Source organism: Astatotilapia calliptera, chromosome 15, assembly GCF_964374335.1.
Source record: "Astatotilapia calliptera chromosome 15, fAstCal68.1, whole genome shotgun sequence".
Taxonomy (NCBI): Eukaryota; Metazoa; Chordata; class Actinopteri; order Cichliformes; family Cichlidae; genus Astatotilapia; species Astatotilapia calliptera.
In genome coordinates this window covers 34,763,289-34,783,340 of record NC_137436.1, presented here as the reverse complement: position 1 = coordinate 34,783,340, position 20,052 = coordinate 34,763,289, and the positions used below count along the sequence as shown (strand labels likewise).

General features: G+C 36.2%; 1 pseudogene across 1 annotated transcript in view; it reads left to right on the top strand.

The window, feature by feature from the left end:
• Positions 1 to 1,014: 1,014 nt before the first annotated feature.
• The window catches only part of LOC145420646 (E3 ubiquitin-protein ligase rnf213-alpha-like), a 60,703-nt pseudogene continuing 41,665 nt past the window's right edge, over positions 1,015 to 20,052 (top strand). The window contains exons 1-22 of the transcript XR_013901962.1: positions 1,015 to 1,114; positions 1,869 to 1,987; positions 3,383 to 4,090; positions 4,618 to 4,911; positions 5,248 to 5,399; positions 5,486 to 5,629; positions 5,830 to 6,029; positions 8,279 to 8,545; positions 8,666 to 8,922; positions 9,270 to 9,461; positions 9,550 to 9,745; positions 10,575 to 10,630; positions 10,755 to 10,914; positions 11,097 to 11,231; positions 13,648 to 13,746; positions 13,828 to 13,950; positions 14,103 to 14,289; positions 14,600 to 14,773; positions 15,467 to 15,619; positions 17,044 to 17,654; positions 18,041 to 18,200; positions 18,279 to 18,496. The product of XR_013901962.1 is annotated as an E3 ubiquitin-protein ligase rnf213-alpha-like (transcript). The remainder of the gene's footprint in view (positions 1,115 to 1,868; positions 1,988 to 3,382; positions 4,091 to 4,617; positions 4,912 to 5,247; positions 5,400 to 5,485; positions 5,630 to 5,829; positions 6,030 to 8,278; positions 8,546 to 8,665; positions 8,923 to 9,269; positions 9,462 to 9,549; positions 9,746 to 10,574; positions 10,631 to 10,754; positions 10,915 to 11,096; positions 11,232 to 13,647; positions 13,747 to 13,827; positions 13,951 to 14,102; positions 14,290 to 14,599; positions 14,774 to 15,466; positions 15,620 to 17,043; positions 17,655 to 18,040; positions 18,201 to 18,278; positions 18,497 to 20,052) is intronic.

The following is a 20,052-nucleotide window of genomic DNA, read 5'->3' as shown; positions in this document are numbered from 1 at the left end:
TGTGTGGCATGCAGGAGTGGTGGACCCAAAATACAGAACTTAGACACGGAAGTGAAACTTAAAACACAGGGGAGTAATCAGGGAATGGAAAACAGGAGGGAGACACAGCTGGGAGGGTTTGGGCTAACGAGACACGGGGAGCAAAGCTAGACACACTGAGATGAGGCACAACCTTTCACAATAAAACGGGAAACAAGAAACAGACACAGAGTTGACACTGAACTGAACTTACACTAAACGAGAGACACAACTTAAGAACTAATCCCTCACAAAGAATAACTGAAACATAGAATAATACTAATAAACAAAGCATGACAAAAGGATCAGAATAAAAAACCATAATACAAAGGAATATAAGAACTGAAAATGCTGGGTCAAAATGACCCAGGACCGTGACAGGACCCTCTCTATCTCCTGCCTCCCTATCTCGTGTCCTTGCTGCCCACTCCTTCGCACACTATGTTTTCCTTGCTTTGGCTTACCCCTCCTTATCCCACTAACAGCAGCTCTGTCGTCTCTGCTTCTTACATAAACCTCTGACCTATTCTGCCAGTTCTATGTGTGTGCTCTATGCGTGAATGTTTAGCAGCTTGACCTATGACCTACTTAAATGAATAACGACTATAATGTTTAACTATCGTTAATACAACTAAATCACTAATACTGCAATAATCTATTCATACAATATACACACATCTTCTGTTATCACAATGACTATGTCAAAATATAGATATGCATTCTTTTCAATAATGCGTGCAGTGTAGCAGTATTTAAGGTCTGACATGAAAATCATGTCACTGTAAATTGTTTATGGACAACAATGTTAACACAGATTAAATGTTTCAAATTCATCAATGCTGCCGCCTATTTAACTTATTACAACATACAGAAGATAAGATGATATAAATCAATTTGGTAAAACAGTTTTTGAAACAGCTTGAATTATACTAACGATGCTCAAGGGCATTACAATGTTTCTGTCATTTATAATGTTATATTTTGTTTCAGGCAATCATGTTTTGCACCGAATGTGGAACTCAAGTGGACAGTACATTTAAATTCTGCCCTGAATGTGGCAACAAGTTATTTCTTTTGTCTCAAAAAAAGGCTCAAGGTAAGTTTCCTGTCATAATAGTAAAACTTCATTTGCAAACATAAAACAGTACTGTAGGTGGATGTTTAACTAGAATGAAAATGACACAGTGTTCTGATAATCATCTGAAACACAAGTATAGAAGTATAGTCATTTCCATTGTTCTTCCCCCAAAGGGAGGGAAGAACAATGTAATCAGTTTTGTTTGTTTGTCTGTTTGTTAACAGCATAGCATCCACAGTTTTCTTTATTTTAAATTTGGTGAAAACTTCATAATACCCACATTTTTTTATGGATTGTCTTCAAATTTCACAACAATATACTAGGCCTTAGAGGACACGAGTACCTAGGTTTGCCAAGCATTTGATCTCAACTTCCATTGCTGTCAAAGCTGACTCTGAAAAAAAATACAAGAAACCATATCAAGTAATACATCATACAATAGGGCATGGAGAGAGCTGTACAAGACACTTTTTATTTTTCAGTACAGCACCCTGTGACATCACAAAGATGCCATAAAGTTTCACAAAATACACCTTAAAATCTTTTAAAAGTTTTACAGCTTATACAAGCCAAAGATATCAGTCCAATTTGCTCCATTCAGTTAATCACTGGGTAAAGATAACAAAATATAGCATTTGAAAATGTAATGCTTTGTGGTCATAGGTCAAAGGTCAGGGTCATATGAATAAGGAAAAAAACTGGATCATCTCCAATGCCATGTTTACTGTGATTAGATATATATAAAACTTACATAGAAATAATTGTTAAACAGATGGTGCCACATCAACACATATAATTTCAACCACGACTAAGGAGAAAACCCAAAAGGAGGATCAAGACCAGGCTCCAAAAGAAGATGAAGGTATAAAGGAAAATACCACCCAAATACAGGTAAAAAAAAAAAAAAAAAAAAAAAAGACTTCCTTGCTTCCTTCCTTCCTTTACACCAAGATTATCCAGAGCAGTAAACACGCTATTAAAAATACAAGAAAATGCTTTTGCAGACATTCCAAGTTTAACTTAACCAGTGTTTGTACTTTTGAGCACAAGGACCCAGGTTTGCTCCTGTTTAAGAGTTTTTTGAATTTTATAATTGTAATTAGTGGTGTTTCTTTTTCCCTCTGCCATGGTTATTTTATTGTACAAATATCTAATTTGGTTTAACTCTAATTATTGTACAGTTATTCAAGAGTTATGAGTTTGACTTTCGTTTGACTTTCTTTTGAGTTATGTACTTGCTAGGCATTTTTTGACTGGTTTTACTTTCACTCTGTACTATGGCTAGTCTCTTAGGATTCTTAGTCTTTAGTTTTTGCTACTTTCTGTTAGTGTTTAGAATTTACAGTTTTGTGTCTATGTTATTCTTGCCTTCCCCTGTGTCCCCCTGTATTGTGTTAAGTGTGTGTTTCTTGCCTGTGTGTTTAGTTCTATGTTACTTCCTGCAAGTTCTTGTCTCTCGTGTCCTGTTTTTGAGCTTTATTTGTGTATGCTGATTACATTCAGCTGTGTCTTATTTGTGTCATCTCTTCCTCCTGTTCTTTTTTAACTTTGTAAATTTTATGTTCTGGACTTTCATCACAACATGAAAAGCCACATTAAAGACCTGCTTTTTGTTAACCCTCAACTGCATGGCTTTTTCATTTTTGGGGAAAAATATTTCTCCCTATTTTGGGGGAGCTTTAGGGTCCCTAACAATATATCAATCATAAAATTTGACCCCCCCGACAGATATTGGTTTGTTGCTTCAAGGCAACACTGTGCGACAAGGGTAGTCAAACCCCAAGTTATTCTATAATAAGTTTTATTAGTACAGCGAGGATGAACAAATAAATAAACAACTAATAAACAATGTAAACATTTCACAGAACAATAAAACACCAAAATACATCCAACATTTGATTATAACCCCATGCACGCGTGCACTTTTGGGGACATTACATTAACTTAAATTCATTTCCTAGAGACTTATCCTGACCCTACCCATCACAAGTCCCTGCCTAAACCTTACCCTAACCCTGACTCAAGCCTTCACCCTAAAATTGTGCCTGGTAGCATTATTTGAAAAAAAAAGTTGGGTTTTTTTTGAAGGGCCAGTGTGAGGCATGAAAATGTGGTTTGTTCCCTCAGGGCAACGCTATGCAGTAGAGGGTTTGTTATGCTGCTTGCATTAGTTTCCCATCTCTCTACCCTTTTATAGTACAGTAATACAAAAAGTGTTAATTTCTGCTTCTAGAAATTATCAGTTTGAAATGGTATTTCCTGAACTAACTGTGTAGTTTTTTTCAGGGACAGTTGGCTACTGATGATTCTGAGCTGGACAGCAAAGGTGCTGCATCATCAGATAGCAGTACAGACCCAGCCACAGTGAAAAATGAAAGTGCATCTTCATCTCTTCACCAGACACAGTTTGACAGTGAACTAGCAGTTTGTGAGGAGAAACAGAAGCAAAATGCTGTGGCTGCTGAAATTAACTCTGACTCATGCACTGAGGCAACACCTGAAACAAACCTGTCTGTTCCCACAACAACACCCTCCCCTACATCTGCCCACAGCAAAATAGCAGCACATCAAACAAGGGATTCATCAGATATAAACAAAGATGACACCCCGGATCCATATCAAACTCCTGCTGACAAGCTAAGTGATGTTCATCCTGGACCCTTGTCTAACTCCAAAGATTCCCCAACAACCAAAGAAGCTGAGTCTACTGTCCCTGAATCATCTGAGGACATATTAAAAGAAGCCAAAGCAGCAACGCAGCCTGCCCCACACCAAGATGCAAACAAAACAACATCTCAAAATCTCTCTCGGAAGTCTGCTGATAAGAAAAACTCCATGAACACAGATCAAAATACAGTCACAAAACAGGCTGACAGGAAAAAAGAACAAGTAGAAGGAGTTGAGACGTGTTATTCAGATGATCAAAATACCACAAAGTCAGAGAAGTCTTCAAGACCCAGCCCAGTAACAAAGGACACCAGCAAAGACACTGAGGTATTATGAAGTCAAACACAGAGTTTTAACCTCAAACTGAATTTTATACGAAATACAAAATCATAGTATGAGGAGAAAATATTCAATCTTATAACAACAAGAAACATATATTAAGGAATATATTTATCCAGCAATAGTTAAACAGGAAACCATAGATTGTTCTTTCTGGAAGTAAAACATTGTTTTGTCTGCTTGTTTTACACTAAACTTCAACTGCAGTAAAAAACAAAGTCTCAAAGATAGAAGAACCGGTTTATCCAGACCTTTAAGTTCATCTTCCATAATGTCCTGTTTATCTTGTTCAGACAGTGTACTAACTTACTGGTTCCCCTTAGTTATGAGTTTGCAAAGACAAACATCATGTTTGAACTAAAAAGTGGCACAACTCTGTGTGTATTAGAGATAACATGTTATTAGGATTAATTACAAAAACAGTGTAGGCTCTGCTTCCAGAGAAACCCTATCTCAATAAATACTTAAAAATTTTAATAGGTATTTGGTGAACTAACTCTGTAGCTATTCTTTAGGTACAACTGGCTGCTGCTGAATCACAGCCAGACAGAGAGCATTCTACAACACCAGACAACATTGCAACCCAAGTTGTAGCAGAAAATGGAAGCAGATCCACATCCCTTCTGCAGACACAGCTGGAAAGTAAATTAGCTACTCTCCCTCAAGGTATAGAGTCTTGTAATAAGAAAGAGGGACATCTTGCTGTGACTGCTGAAAGTGACTCTGAATTACGCAGTAAGGCAACACTTGAAACAAACCTATCTGTTTCCACAACGCCGGTAACAAAGGACACCACCAAAAACACTGAGGTATTATGAAGACAAATACAGAGTTTTAACTGACAAACTGAGTTTAATACAAAACTGCAAAATTAAAACATGAGGGAAAAGATTTTTAAATTGTAACATTTCTGAAATGTTTTTTTCCGATCTGAAACCAATTTACTAACATTAATTAATATCCATTTTCATAAGTAGAAGGTGAAAATCGACATATTGTCGCTCTACATTAAACATATTTTTCTGACTACCAATCAGACTCTTGTAGGACTTAAGTTTTATTTTCTTCTACTAATACAGTATATAAAATAAGAAATAAAACTGGTTTGTTTGGTTTTTTTTACATTTTTTTTTTACATTTATAAGGCTACTTCCACTAACTCAAATAAGGACACAGGTGCACATCTGGCAAAAGAACAGCAACGAGGCAAGAGAGATGTAGTTGGCTCTAGGCCACCAACTTCACCCTGCCCTCCCCATCATAGTGATGTCCAAGTGGGCCATCAGAGACCACAAACGTAAGTAACAGGATGTAGAATATACATATTTGAGTTCATATTTTTAACCATCAAATTATTTATTTGCCTCTTTCCTGTTATTCCAGTTCATCAGTCAGTGAAGGAATATCTGTGTATTTTCACGTTGTCGTTTCTAAAGACTTTCACTGGGATCCAGAGAAAGACTTTGTTGTGTTAAAATCTGCTGCACTGTTAGGAAGCTGGGATGCTTACATCGAAATGTTCCCCAGGTATAACTTATTGTTGTTATTTGTTTGTTCAAAAAACAATGTTTTTTTTTATTCTCCACGGAAAATCAGTGAGACTGAATTTAGATGTGATTAAATATTCCTATTTTTGCCAGTATAGAAATTATATTAGCTTCTATCGCATTATTAGATTGTTTGTCATCTGTATGTCCCATCTCTAACAATAACTTTCTGTTTAATAGGTCTCTTGGAGATAAGAGCTATCTTGCTGAAAGACATGTTAAAATTCCCAAGGAAAAACTTCATGAGCGTATACCCTACAAATATGCAGTTTACAAGCACAGTAAAAAGGAGTTCATTTATGAGGCCATCTACCAGGAAGAGAAAAATGACTTCATCAACAGATGCCTGTCGATCCAACAAGGGCTTTTAACAAGAGAAGGTATTCTAAATTCATATTATTGATATAGATTTTGCAAATATTAGATTTAATTACGGTATTTAATAAATGCTAAAAAAAAAAAAAAAAACCTGAGAAAAACAATGATTGAATAGTGGGCTTTAATGTATGCCCAATTTTTAGACCTATACTAAGAAAACAGTCTGCTTTGATGATGTCACATCCACAAGAGAGCAAACCCTTTTTCACCTCCATCAACTGCTAATCTCCAAGTAAGGAAGGAGGCAACCTTTGGTCTACTTAGTCAAACAGCAGACATTTTCACTGGAGAGATGTTTATACTATTTTTACTGTCTGTGAGAGTATGGTTTTATTGTAACGAACCCTCCTCTGCAGTCAGTTGTTGACACTAGAACCACAATTTTCACATATTCTCTCCTCAGTAAAGTCTTCCTTGATAGTTTGCTAACTATATGTAAGATATTCATTAGATTGAGAATTTGGTGAATTTTAGCACTGAAAGCGCTTTATCTACATGCCTCATTCACCCATTGACACCCATTCATACAGGCACCGTTTTTCTAAATTTAAATGCTTTCTGTCTAACATTCACACATATTTACACTCTGATGAACACTTCGGGGAGCAACTTGGGGTTCAGTGTCTTGCCCAAGGATATTTAGGCATGCACACTGTGGGAGAAGCCAGGGACTGAACCACTAATTTTAGTAGATGACCTACTTTACCGCGTACTCCCTATTTTTAAGCAGCAACAGGAGCAAAAATAATGTCAGTGAGCTTTTATTCATTCATTCATTTTTCATTCACAAAACCATCTCACCACAGTGACTTCATTGGTATCACTGCACCACAGTTATAGCAGAAAATGTACATCCTCAAATCAAAAGCCAGAGACCCAACCTTTCTGATAGCAACAGGAAACAAAAAAAATGACAACCACAAAAAGATCTGAAAATAAGTGTAATATGTTTTACATTGTCATAGACCACCAGATCTAACTTGATTCAATCAGTGACTGAAAATCAGGTTAGGACTGATTTTATCATGTAGGGCTGTGGCTTATTCTCGCTATAACCTTAGATCTAAACCTGTCATGTAACTTGTGGCAGGCAGTAGGGCTGTGCAATATGACAAAATATATAGGATGAAGAAATTAAAACATCTTTTCATATTATACGCTATCGTTTGTTTCGTGGTGTCGCAAAATACACTGTTTACGGCAAAAAAATTTTGCTACCACCTATACAAGAATCACATGAAAGAGTATCGAGAGAGTTTACGGATGACAAGCAAAAAAGAGCTGTCAAAATAAATACTAATAAATACTAACTCTATAAATACTAACTAATACTCAAAATAAACCTTAGACTCAAACGTTAGAACAGGCATTTCTCCGCAGCATGCCATGTAATAAATATTGACAAAGAAAATGGCGGCCCATACAACTTATATCTAAAACTATATAGTTTCATGCATGGGTCAAAATACTCAACTCCAGGTACACGAAGCCCCGCTGAAAACACTTCACACAAATCGAGTTGCGAAGATTCACAGAATAAGATAAAATGTACTATTTTGTGATATATTTCGTTATTCGGGACAATAGATGTCTTATATTGGGATATGAGACTTTGGTCATATCGCACAGCCCTTCAGGCAGGAAGAGGACTCAAACGTAGGACTCATGAACAAAAAGGGGTAAACTAAAAGAGGCAGCTTTATTATGCTGTGACAAAACTCAAATACCAGAAATAAGAAAACATAGCCCTAAAACTAAAAACTAAGACCAAAACAAACTAGAAACCTGGGAACTAGAAGCTAGGACCTGGAAAATACAAAGGAACACACAGCACATGGAACAACATAACAACAGGCAGAGGAAACACTGAGACAACGAGACAGGACCGACTGGGGAGACAAAGGGATGGTCTGGACACAGGGGATGCACGAACATAGAGACAAGAAAGACTAAACATAAAACACGGAATAAAGGGGAGGCACAATAAAAGAAACCTAGGGAGTAGAAACTATAGAAACTATATTAAGTTCTATGGTAATGAAAATTCAATATGCACAAGCCTAAATGTTCTAATCTTATATTCCCCCAAAAGTGTAGAGGATCAAGCTTTAAAGCAAGATGTTCAGTACATAATAAGTCAGAATCAATCATCATTAAATGCACCCGGTATTGGCCAAAACAATAGTATGAATGGACCAACTGAATAATAAATGTAACCATTACCAAACTTGATGTATTTTGTGCTTCAAAGGTGAATGGCATCAATATGATGATATGATCCATCCCAAATTAAACACTGCCTGGTACTGGAATACTGCAAAAAAAAACTGTGATGGAAGGGAGAGATCAAGCTGGCTGGGAGATGTTAAAAATAATCTTTGATCTTCTCACAACCTGGAATGAACAAAATGTAGAAAACTTCTTTCTCCTGCTGCAACAGTTCATTCATACATACACTTATCCTCTACTTCATGATGGTATGGAAAAACGGTGGAGATTACCATATGGTTCAGAACAGGTAAGTAACAAGTGTTTTATGTTTCAACATATTACATCCATAATCCAACAGTATAAGATAAAGTACTGAATGTTTCCAATGTTCCAATGTTTTCTGATATTCACCCTTTGCCTTTTCCAGATTAAAAACCTACTAAAAAGGTTTCTAGAGGAAATTATTGGTCTTAGGGCCAGAAAGAAAAGTGAAACAGTACAATCCTTGCTACCAAATCTCCATGCAGGGATTATTGGTTTGCTGGTCTGCAACATGCATCTGAAGGACAGCATGAGAGATAAACTTTCCATTCTATGCAGTCTTCTTTGCCTGCCTGAATTGGCGCAGGGCCAGTTTGCCATTTTCTGGGAAAACTTTGCAAATCCTTTGACAGATAAAAAAAGGTAATTAGTGTGTGGTTTATTTTTAAGCATAAACATTGTGACAATGATTGTGTTTTTACAAAGATAATATGGGGACAAGAACAACCCAGTTTTAAGTTAAAATTTACTAAAACATTATAAATTGTGTTTGTTTACATACAATAGTTACAACACTGCAATTTATCATCACTTTGGAATCCAGTCACCTATAATCTGATCAACCTGATTTGACTTTGGTGCAACAAACAATCTGGGTTTTCCAGTGTAGTGCTCCTGCTAAATTATCTGGAAAAATGAATGTCTCCTGTCCTGTGTTATGTGAATTTTTTGCTGGTCTTGTATGTTTGCTTATCTCTCGACTTATACAGAGTTGCAGATGCGCTGGAGAACCTTTGCCACACTGCTATAACACACCATATTGAGAAGTGGGTCTTGGTCATCCCTCTGATTCATCTACTGAGAGGAGAAAGCAAACCATTTGAGCCAGTTACCCCAGTCTTGAATCCACAATCTGAATCTTGGAGAGGCTTGAGGGGAATCAAAGGACCCAGCTACGCACAGTAAGTGCTTATCCCCCATAAAGACATTAAATGTAATTAAATTTGTCTGGTCCCATTTATCTGCCCTGACCCTAACCCCTTTAACTAGAAATCGGATTGAGATCATGAAAGAACATGCATACCTGGCAGCCATTGATCGTCTTCTTGTGCACTCTTGGATGTGTCTCATACGGGTGGATGACCTAATGAGCTTCATGTCCAGTCCAGTGAGAGTTGAACTACTAGACATTCTTCATTATTTGCAGTTCAGCATCAGATCTGGCATAACTCAACCCATGTACAAGGTATTTATTCTTAAAACAGTTATTTTGTTTTAATAAAAACAGAGTTTTAAATAGCAAAGTGAAAATTAAAATTAATATTAATAACAAGTTTTACTTATATTTAACATTATATAACTAAGTAATGCTTAGGTATATAAAATTAAGTTGTCAAATAAATATGGAACTTCCCTCAGTTCTATAGAAATAAATTATTAATTAATAATACTGTTTAATTAATTATTATTAACTAATTAATTTTAAACTAATTAATTTTATAATTAGTTAATATTATTAATTATTATTTTGATTGTCGCTGTTTTTAATAAGAAAAACTTTTTTTCTCATTTTTGTGAGGGGGTTTATGTCTGCTATGTGACAAGAGACTGAGTGTTGTGTTCAAAACTGCCCCAAGCCAGATAAGATATATAAATAAAATAAATAATTAAAAATAAAATTAATCAAAATAATAGTAACCACAAGTAGCAACCCCAAAAGTTTAAAAATAAAAGTCAACACTGACTTTTGATTTAATACAGGGTTATAATCCTCCTCTGCCAAGGAATGTTTTATTATGCAGTTTCGTTTTGGTCAATTTTGTTTATAGCACTCAACTGATCTGATATGCAAAGGCCTGTGATTGGCTAAAGTCCCTTGTCACATGATATTTTAGCCTAAGCCTAAAAACAAATTTCAGAATAGGAGCAGGAGCTGAAGTCTCTCCTAGACCACACTGATTTATAAAATGCTGAAAGGCTACTCTAGATTTTATGTCCAGTGGCATGTGTGTTGTTGCCTTCAACAGCTATGTCTCTTCATATTCAATAAATATCTACTATGATTCTGATTACAGGTTCTGATAAATTTGATATCCCATGTCATCAAAAGAGAAAGTCACCAAAATAACAGGTACAATAAAAAGCCTCTGTTTGTCATTATAGCCCAGTATCTGTGAAGAAGGATCAATATTGATTTTTAGTGTCAGTGCTGATGGCAGTCTTTCCTCAAACAATAATGTAATGTTTTCTTCTAGTTTCGATGACAAAAATGGAGAGTGTTGCCTGAAAACTGCAGTAATGCTTCTTGGCTCTGTCTGCAATTTCACAAAAGATCCAAATGACTCTGACCTTCCTCTCCACTTCCTTGAACTAGTCTGTCTGATAGCCAAGGTCTACGGCCACAATGATTCCCAGGTCAGAGCTGCTTGTTAGTCGGTTGGACTACCATATGAGCAAAATGTCTTTATGTTTCTTTTAGCTAAACCTCAAAATTTAAAAAAAACAACATAAATTTTAATGCTTAAATGTAAATGTTGATTTCACATTGACAGTGTTTAGTTTATTTTATTTCATAAAGAAATTTACAAATGTTACAGACAAGAGAGCAAATTCAGGAAGAGTCATTTTGGGAGACATTAGAAACAATGAGGAAGTGGCGAAGAAATACCTTCAGTAATAAACTGCTCAATGAATGGAATCATTTGCACTTTTCTGTACCCAATGAAATAAAGGTAAGTAGAAATTAAGTAAGCTCTTGTTCTCTGTTATGGTGTCATATAAATAATTCACTTTGATCATCAGCACATTAGCCACTTAGATATAGCTCATCTTACAAAACAAAAAAAGAGGACATCAATGTACACTAACAGTCAAAGGTTTGGACACACCTTCTCATTTAATGGTTTGTCTTAATTTTTACTACTTTCTACAATGTAGATACAAACTGAAGACATCAAATATATGAAGCAAGATATATGGAATTATGTAGCAAAGAAAGAAAAAGATAAATAAATCTAAATATGTTTTATATTTTAGATTCCTCTGAGTAGCCACCGTTTGCTTTGTTGACAGCACTGCAAACCCTCTGCCTTCTCTCAGTGAGCTTCATGATGTAGTCCTGAAATGTTTTCACTTCAAAGGTGTGCCAAGTCAGGGTTCATTTGTGGAATTTCTTGCCTTCTTAATGGGGTTGGGACCATCAGTTGTGTTGTGCAGAAGTCAGGTTGGTACACAGCTGACAGCCCTATTTGACAACTGTTAGAATTCATATTATGGCAAGAACCAACCAGCTAAGTAAAGAGAAATGACAGTCCATCATTACCTTAAGAAGTGAAGGTCAGTCAGTCTGGATAATTGCTCACACTTTGAATGTGTCCCCAAGTGCAGTCGCAAAAACCATCAACAATGGAACTGGCTGGCATGAGGACCACCCTAGCATGGCTACCACAGCATCCTCCATCCCATCCGGTTTGGACCATCATTTATTTTTCAACAGGACAATGACCCCAAACACACCTCTAGGCCGTGTAAGGGCTATTTGAGCAAGAAGGAGAGTGATGGAGTGCTGCACCATGGTCTGGCCTCCACAGTCACCTGACCTAAACCCAGTGGAGATGATTTGGGATAAGATGGACCACAGAGTGAAGGCAAAACAAGTGCTCAGGAACTCTGGGAATTCCTTCAAGACTGTCGGAAAACCATTTCAGTTGACGACCTCATGAAGCTCAGAGAGAGAATGCTAAGAGTGTGCAAAGCAGTAATCAAAGCAAAGGATGGCTATTTTGAAAAACCTAAAATATTAAACATGTTTTGAGTTATTTCACAATTTTTTGTTTACTACATAATTCCACATGTGTCCATTCATAGTCTTGTTGCCTTCAGTAAGAATCTACAATGTAAATAGTCATGAAAATCAAGAAAAAACATAAAAGGAGAAGGTCTTTATTCATGCTCAATCATCCAGGTAAGTAAATCCCCAAAAGTTAATTTTATTCATCTGGACGTTTTCAGTGGGAGAAACGTTTCGTCACTCATCCAAGTGACTTCTTCAGTCTCAGCTGACTGCAGGTTTCCCCAGTCTTATAAACAGTACATTTGCATAATGACTGAAACCTGCACCACTGAAAGAAAAATGGGATGGGAGGTCAGTTGCTTGATCATTAATATGCAAATTCTCTGGATATTAATGATGAGTGATGAAACATTTCTCCCACTGAAAACACTACGTCCAGATGAACAGAATGAACTTTTGGGGATTAGAGGAGAAGATGTGTTGAAACATATGACCGGTAGTTTATATGTACCTTGTGGCCTCATCTTTGCCCATCTCAAAACATTTTCATAGTTGGGGACCAAAGCAAGTGAACAATAGTCTCATTTTACTTTTAATTGCTTTTGTTTTGCTTCATTTTTGTTTTTAATTAAATGTGTACCACATTTATTTTCTGTGAAGTAAAGCGCATTAATACAATTTTTTTTTTTTCTACAAGAATAGCATGTGTGATAGGTGCATTAAAGTACGGATCAAGTTTGGACTTGATCCTTATTTAGGCCTGCAGTCTGCTCTAAGCCATTGTTTTACACATATAAAAAGAGCCTGACATAACTACAACTATGAATTCGTTTTTGAAAAAAGAGAACTAAAATCAAACCAATTTCATGAAAAAAATTTTTACCTACAGGAGTTCTTTTGATATCTGCCAACTTCAGTTCACTAAGTACTCTAGGCTAAATACGTCACAATTGCAGCTATCTGGAATAATAATGCGTCACTTCTCTTTTTAAGATAGCTGTCCTAGTTAGTTTTTTTCTTCATGCTACAAGTGAAAAACAAACTCCCAGCTGTCTGCCTCTCCTTTTTCAGAATCATTTCAAGTCATTTATCATTTTAAATATAGCAACAAACAAACAATAAACAAACAGTAAATACAGTAAAAAAAAAAAACAGTAGGACCACTTGTTACTGTCAAGCATCTAAGTCTAATGCCACTGCAATTGGCGGTGGTATCAGACAATCTTCTGTGAAATTTGAGCAGTTTAAGTCCTTTGTTTCCTGGACTGTAATTTCAGAGTTTTTATCAAGTACAAGTTAACATGCCTATTAGTGGACACTGCAATAATCTATTAAAATGCACATCTTTTTTGTAGGTATGGAGCAATATCCTGAAAGTATCTTTTAGTCGTGAGGAACACACTAAAAACTGGAGAAGTACATTCATGAAGGATTTTGAAGGCAAACTGAAATATGTAAGAATTAATTTTTATTTGAGTTGTCATCATTGCATGTGCACCTGAAAAACATATTGATGATATGTGCTTGTGTGCTAGGAAAATCATGTAAATCAAATTGGAATATACTGTACCACAATGGAAAAGGCGAGCAACACATGTCCATCATTATGCAGCACAATGGAGAAATGTGCACTGGAGGCAGTTGCACGTATTTGCCAGGTATGATTTCAAAAAATTATGAAAAATGCTTATTAATTTCACATGATATTATTGTACATTCAATGGAAATTGAGAGGGGGGGGGTAATAGAAAAAGTTATAAATTAATATTAACACACACACACATTAACCTATTCCCTGTTTTCTGCTTAGGATAAATCTGGTGAAGGGGTGTTGAATCTTTTGAAAAGACATAATATCACAAAGTTTCTGAAGCTTATGTCTGTTGTTGTGGTGGAGTCATGGCCCAAAGTCAATGGAGAGTACATTCAAGGCGAAGGCTCAATATTTGAGTATCTTATGAACTGGCCCATGGCCAAAACTATCTTCCAATTGGCAGGTAAACTTTAAAATTGAAAAAAAAATGTACTACTACTCTTTATTAATGTCTAGATTATTGTTACTCTCTAACATAATATTAATTGCACATTTCTGTGTAGTGCCCATTTCATGTTTATATTATATTTTACATAAATATGTGAACGTAAATGCCAGGCTGTGGGTTTGTAAGGCTGGATGTGTTATTTGTGTAGTATATCTATTTAACAATTTTTAGAAAATAAATGTAGAAAGCCATAAACAGACTTTCATTTTATTTTATCTAAAAAGTCAGTAAAATGTGTTTGGGTTTTTGTACTCTTGTTTTCCAGGTGCTAGAGAGGGATTGGTTGAATCATTTTCAGATGAAGCACAAACCATGATAGCTTTGGGGGCTTCAGCATTCAAATCTGTATCAGAAAGGTTCCTCAATGGAGACATTCAGTTTAAAGCTCTACTTCACATTTTCCAGAGAAAACGTGAATTTCTTGATTTGCTGAAAACAGGTGAATACGAATATCTATCTACTTCTGCCAGTTCTGCTTAGCATTCCTCTTTCTTTTCTTCACTCTTTTGTCTACTTCCTATTACTTCAGATTGTTTCTGTGCACTACTCTTTTCCTCTGAAGGGTTTTTTTTGTTTTGTGTTTGATTTGTTCTATTATTATTATTATTATTATTTCACCTTCTACAACACATCCCAAAGTATGAAATGAAAGTTATCTAGACATTTGAATTTAGTAACACAATTTGCAATTTTAAAAATGATGTTACATGAATAAACTCTCTACAGTTACATTGCAGTTTCACATAAAATGTAAAGCGTGTTATTGCTCCCAGTACCACGAACAAATTAATAACAGCCAATGTTCTTTAAAATCAGCAGAAGTTTGAATGGTCTATTTGATAAAATCTAGGTAAACAAAGATATTTGCATATTTACTGAATAAATGGTTTCTAATCTGTTTAATTCACAACCCAGGAATACAAAGAGGTGTGTGTGTGTGTGTGTGTGTGTGTGTGTGTGTGTGTGTGTGTGTGTGTGTGTGTGTGTGTGTGTGTGTGTGTGTGTGTGTGTGTGTGTGTGGTAGGAAATGTACAAGTAACATGATAACAAAATTTTAGTGGGTGTTATGTATTATGGAACATTACATTATTTATCTATATTTCTGGTCATCAAAGTGTTTATACTTCTCCAGATGGTCTATGTGATGATGGTCGCTGCAAAGATGAGCAAAACATGAAAACATTACTAAGACTGAGAGAAGAAGAAGCAGCGGCAGTGAATACTGAAAAGGAGCGGGTCAAAAGTCTTCTGCAAATGTGCCAGGACGTTCCAGAGCATGTGAAAGGTGGGTGGTGCTAGCAAACTGAGAAAAAAAGAAGCTTGCAAACTAAATTCCAAAAATGTTGAGATGCCCTGTAAAATGTAAATAAAAACAAAATGCAACTCTAATAAAACCTATATTTTGTTTACAGTAGATATAAAACATATCAAATGTTTACACTGAGAAAGTGTACAATATTAGGAAAAAATATTAGCTTATTTTTAATTTGATGGCAGCAACACATCTCAAAGATTTTGGAAATTGTGCACCATCTGGTCTTCTTTTAACAACAGTCTGTAAATGTCTGGGAACTGAGAAGACCAGCGGCTGGACTTTTGGGAGAGGAATGTTATTAAATTTTTGTCTTACATAGTATTCTAACTGCTCAGCAGTCTTCTTTGCTGTAGCTTTTTTTTCATGATGCTCCGACGATTTGCAGTTGGTGAAAAGGTCCCAGCATTTTCAGAACTTAATTTTTACTATTATATTTTTATATCATTATACTCTTTTTATTTAATTGTTACAACTGTCATCTCAGAGTAAAAAGTTCACAGTTTAAACCTCCCTGTTCTGTGGAAGCTTTTCTGTATGACTCTGTGGGTTTTCTCTGAGTACTCCTGCACATCAGGTGCTGTTAAGGTGGTGATGGAGCTTTTGGCCCTGTTCTAGATAAGACTGCAGAAAAAAAAAAGGGTCTGATATCTCCTCAATGATAGAGATATTTAAAAAAAAAAAATGAATACCTCTGGGACAAATTTACCAATGGTCTACACGAACATAAAGCATTTTTTTGGTGTTATAAAGTTATTCTCAGGATTTTCCAAGGAAGCATAGTGTCAGTTTTGCAATGAAAGGTGTGGGCACAGGTTCTTTTATGCCTGGAATAGAATTTAGCTTTTCAAAAGCCAAACGTTTTGAAGAACATTTAAATAAAACATGCTAACATGATTTACAAAAGAATGATTTTATTTCGTCGGATACAGCAGTGACAGTTTCCAATCGAATGTTTTATTTTGCTTGTTTATATTCCCGGGAGAGGGTATGTTATCACAATGAGCATGCATTTGGCCTGGGATGGTTCAAGGGTGTCAATGTGGTGCCAGAGCTTCTGCTGTGTCCTGAAACTCTTTTCTAAGACCTCACCCTGAATGTTTATAGAACCAATTCATTGTTTTGGGTAAGCAGAACATATCTTAGTAGTTTTTCATTAGAAGTGTGGACATTCATTTTTTAACACTGTAAAAATAAATAGATCCATATAGGAGCCTCTGGAAGGACCGAATTCAGGAGGAATTCTATTGATCTTAAAAGGCTGTTGCTACTTCATATTGAAAGAGTGAATAATGAACTCTTTGGGTCTAGAAATAATTAAACTAGGAAAGGACTGGGGAAAAAAATTTTGGTGTTATATTTTCACAGTAATTTTTATGCTTACATCTTTTCCACAGTTGATTTCAATGGATTGGACAAAAAGCTTGATCAGAACACAGATACAATGAAACTGAATGAATTTATGAAGGTCCGCACTCTCGATGGACTGATCTCTCCTACAGCTGTAAATGTCACTTATTTCAATCTGTGTGATACAACCTGCCAAATGGCTTCAGAACTGAATGCCATCAAAGACAGCATGATCTTCAGAACATGCTGGAAAAACCAAGTGGAGGAGCTATCAAGAGACCAATCAGATACAGATAACACTGATAGAAATGAAGAAATCTATACCCTTGACCAGGTCTACAACAAAATATTTCAGAGCTGCTACAACAATTACAAAAAGCTTTATGATAGTCTAAAGAGTGGAGAACTTCTATTGGAAGAAATTGACAACATCTTTGAAGGCTATAAAGGAAAGTGTGAAGACTTGAAAAAGGACTTAGATATCATGTGCAGAGTAGACACATCTGATAACAGAACATGGATCAAAGAAAGGGTTAACCAAATTCAGCAATACCAGGATGTTCATCTAGCAGTTGAATCTTCCAAAATCATTGAGGACATCAAAAGCATGCTATGTCCAGAAGGGGACTTCAGTGTACTGGAGAGGTTGCTGCAAATGGTATGTTTAAAATTACTTAATATTATTAAAAACAAGGTAATTGAAAGAAACTCTAGGCCTTACCTGCAAAATATTCACATTTGACTTACTTTTGACTCCTTTGATGGATGAATCCAGTCATGTTCAGCTGAAGAAAATATATTCTTGATATATATTATATAATTGAGTTATTAAGATAAATTATCATCCATTAGTGATCATGTTGAACAACAGACACTGTTAAAAATCATTTTGATCTTGTTCTCAGATGTAAAATATTCTAAAAGAATGACAGACATGAAATGTGCGTGATTTAAACAACCATCATAAAACATTTATTTGGGGGTATAAATACTCTTCTATAAAATACATTTTTGTGGGATTTAATATCATTGTATATTTTTCAGAATGACTCCAGCTTCAAGAAAAACAACCTGAACTGCATTGATGATGCTTTCATAAATGCAAAAAATATTCTTAAAGGCATTACAGACAGTCGCAAGGAATGTCTTCAAAAATTCCTCCAGAGTAAAGACTTTATCCAGTGGATTAAAAAAGAACTGAAAGGTATAGAAGATTCCATTTTTTATCATTAACAATTAAATATAGCATTTCATAACAACTAAAGAATACTTATAACTGCAGATATCAATGAGCTGAAAGTTTTTGTTGACCTGGCATCCATCTCTGCTGGAGAAAATGACATGGATGTCGATCGAGTGGCCTGCTTTCATGATGCTGTCCTTGGTTTCTCGTCCATGCTGTATGACCTGAAGCAGGATTCTGATTTTCAGAAATTCAATGAGTCACTTGCAAAATTGTGGAAGGCACTTGATAATGACAAAAATATACCCAAGAAGCTGGTAAGACCTTCCTTTATGAAATATAACTAACATCACTGCTATTAATGGATAGAAGTACTAACATTAAGAATATGTCCTGATTTATCACTGAAGCTGTTAAAAAATTAAAAACCTTGCTTCCTTTAAATATCATAGGGTATTTAAAAGATATTTCTTAATATAGATATTACTGATACTAATCTATATTAACAATATAATCAGTAGTCTGAGGTTGGATTTAGTTAAGGAACGGTCTGACTACTGTGGATGAATTTTGCTATATAGGCTGTGAAGGCAGCTGCAAAAATGGGCAGCACGGTGGCACGATAGTTAGCACTGTTACCGCACAGCAAGAAGGTCTTGAGTTCAATTCCAACATCAGGCCGGGATCTTTCTGTGTGGAGTTTGCATGTTCTCACCATGTTTGCGTGGGTTCCCTCCGGGTACTCCGGCTTCCTCCCACCGTCCAAAGACATGCAGCTTGTGGGGATAGGTTAATTGGATAATTCAAATTGCCACTAGGTGTGAATGTGCGAGTGAATGTGAGTGCGAATGGTTGTCTGTCCCTGTGTGTTGGCCCTGTGACAGACTGGCGACCTGTCTAGGGTGTACCCCGCCTCTCACCCTATGACAGCTGGGATAGGCTCCAGCGCCCCCCGCGACCCTGAAAAGGATAAGCGGAAGCGAATGGATGGATGGATGGGGCTGTGAAGGTTCTCAGTCATCCAGGTCATCGTGGTCTAAGGAACTTGGAAAGAAAAGCGTCTGGACTTCTTTAAGTTGCTTGAAGAATTTCACCTCTCATCCGAGACGCTTCTTCAGTTCTAAGGTCAATTGGTGGAGAGTCCCAGATTTAGCTCCTAGGGGAGTGTCCTTCAAGAGGGACATGGACCCCTATCCTTGAAAGAGTGACCTTTGTCCTTTAGATGTAGACAGAAAGCCAAGTCTTGTCCTGTGGAGGTGGCTCTTCAATGTTGTGCTGTGCGTTTATGATGTGGTTGTTTGGTCACTCCAATGTAGAGGTCTGAGCATTCCTCACTACACTGTACAGAATACACTACATTATTAAGTTTGTGTTGAGGAGTTTTGTCTTTGGGATGAACCTGTTTTTTTTTTTTCTGAGTTTGTGGCTGGGTCTGAAGTACACTGGGATGTCATGCTTGGAAAAGACTCCCCTGAGTTTTTCCTGATAAACCAGCTACATAGGGGATGACAACATTGTTGCTTTGTCTTTCTGATCTTCCCTAGATGGTGTCTGACCTTCTTTTCTGTGCATCTTTGCTGACTTGATGAGTCAGCAAAGATCACATGTTTTAAGGGCTTCCTTTAATAATAATAATGATAATGTATACTTTATTGATCCCCTTGGGGAAATTATTCTCTCTGCATTTAATCCATTCACTCAGTAAAGCTTTTCTTTCCAAGCTCCTTAGACTTTTCTATATGGGCTTAGTAAGTACATTTATTTATTTATAGAGTGACTTTCAAAAAATCAAAAGGCATCTGTCTGGCATGACAAAACGGAAAACACTGGGTCAACGACCCAGGAACCCTGACAGCATCTCTCTGTAAATAAA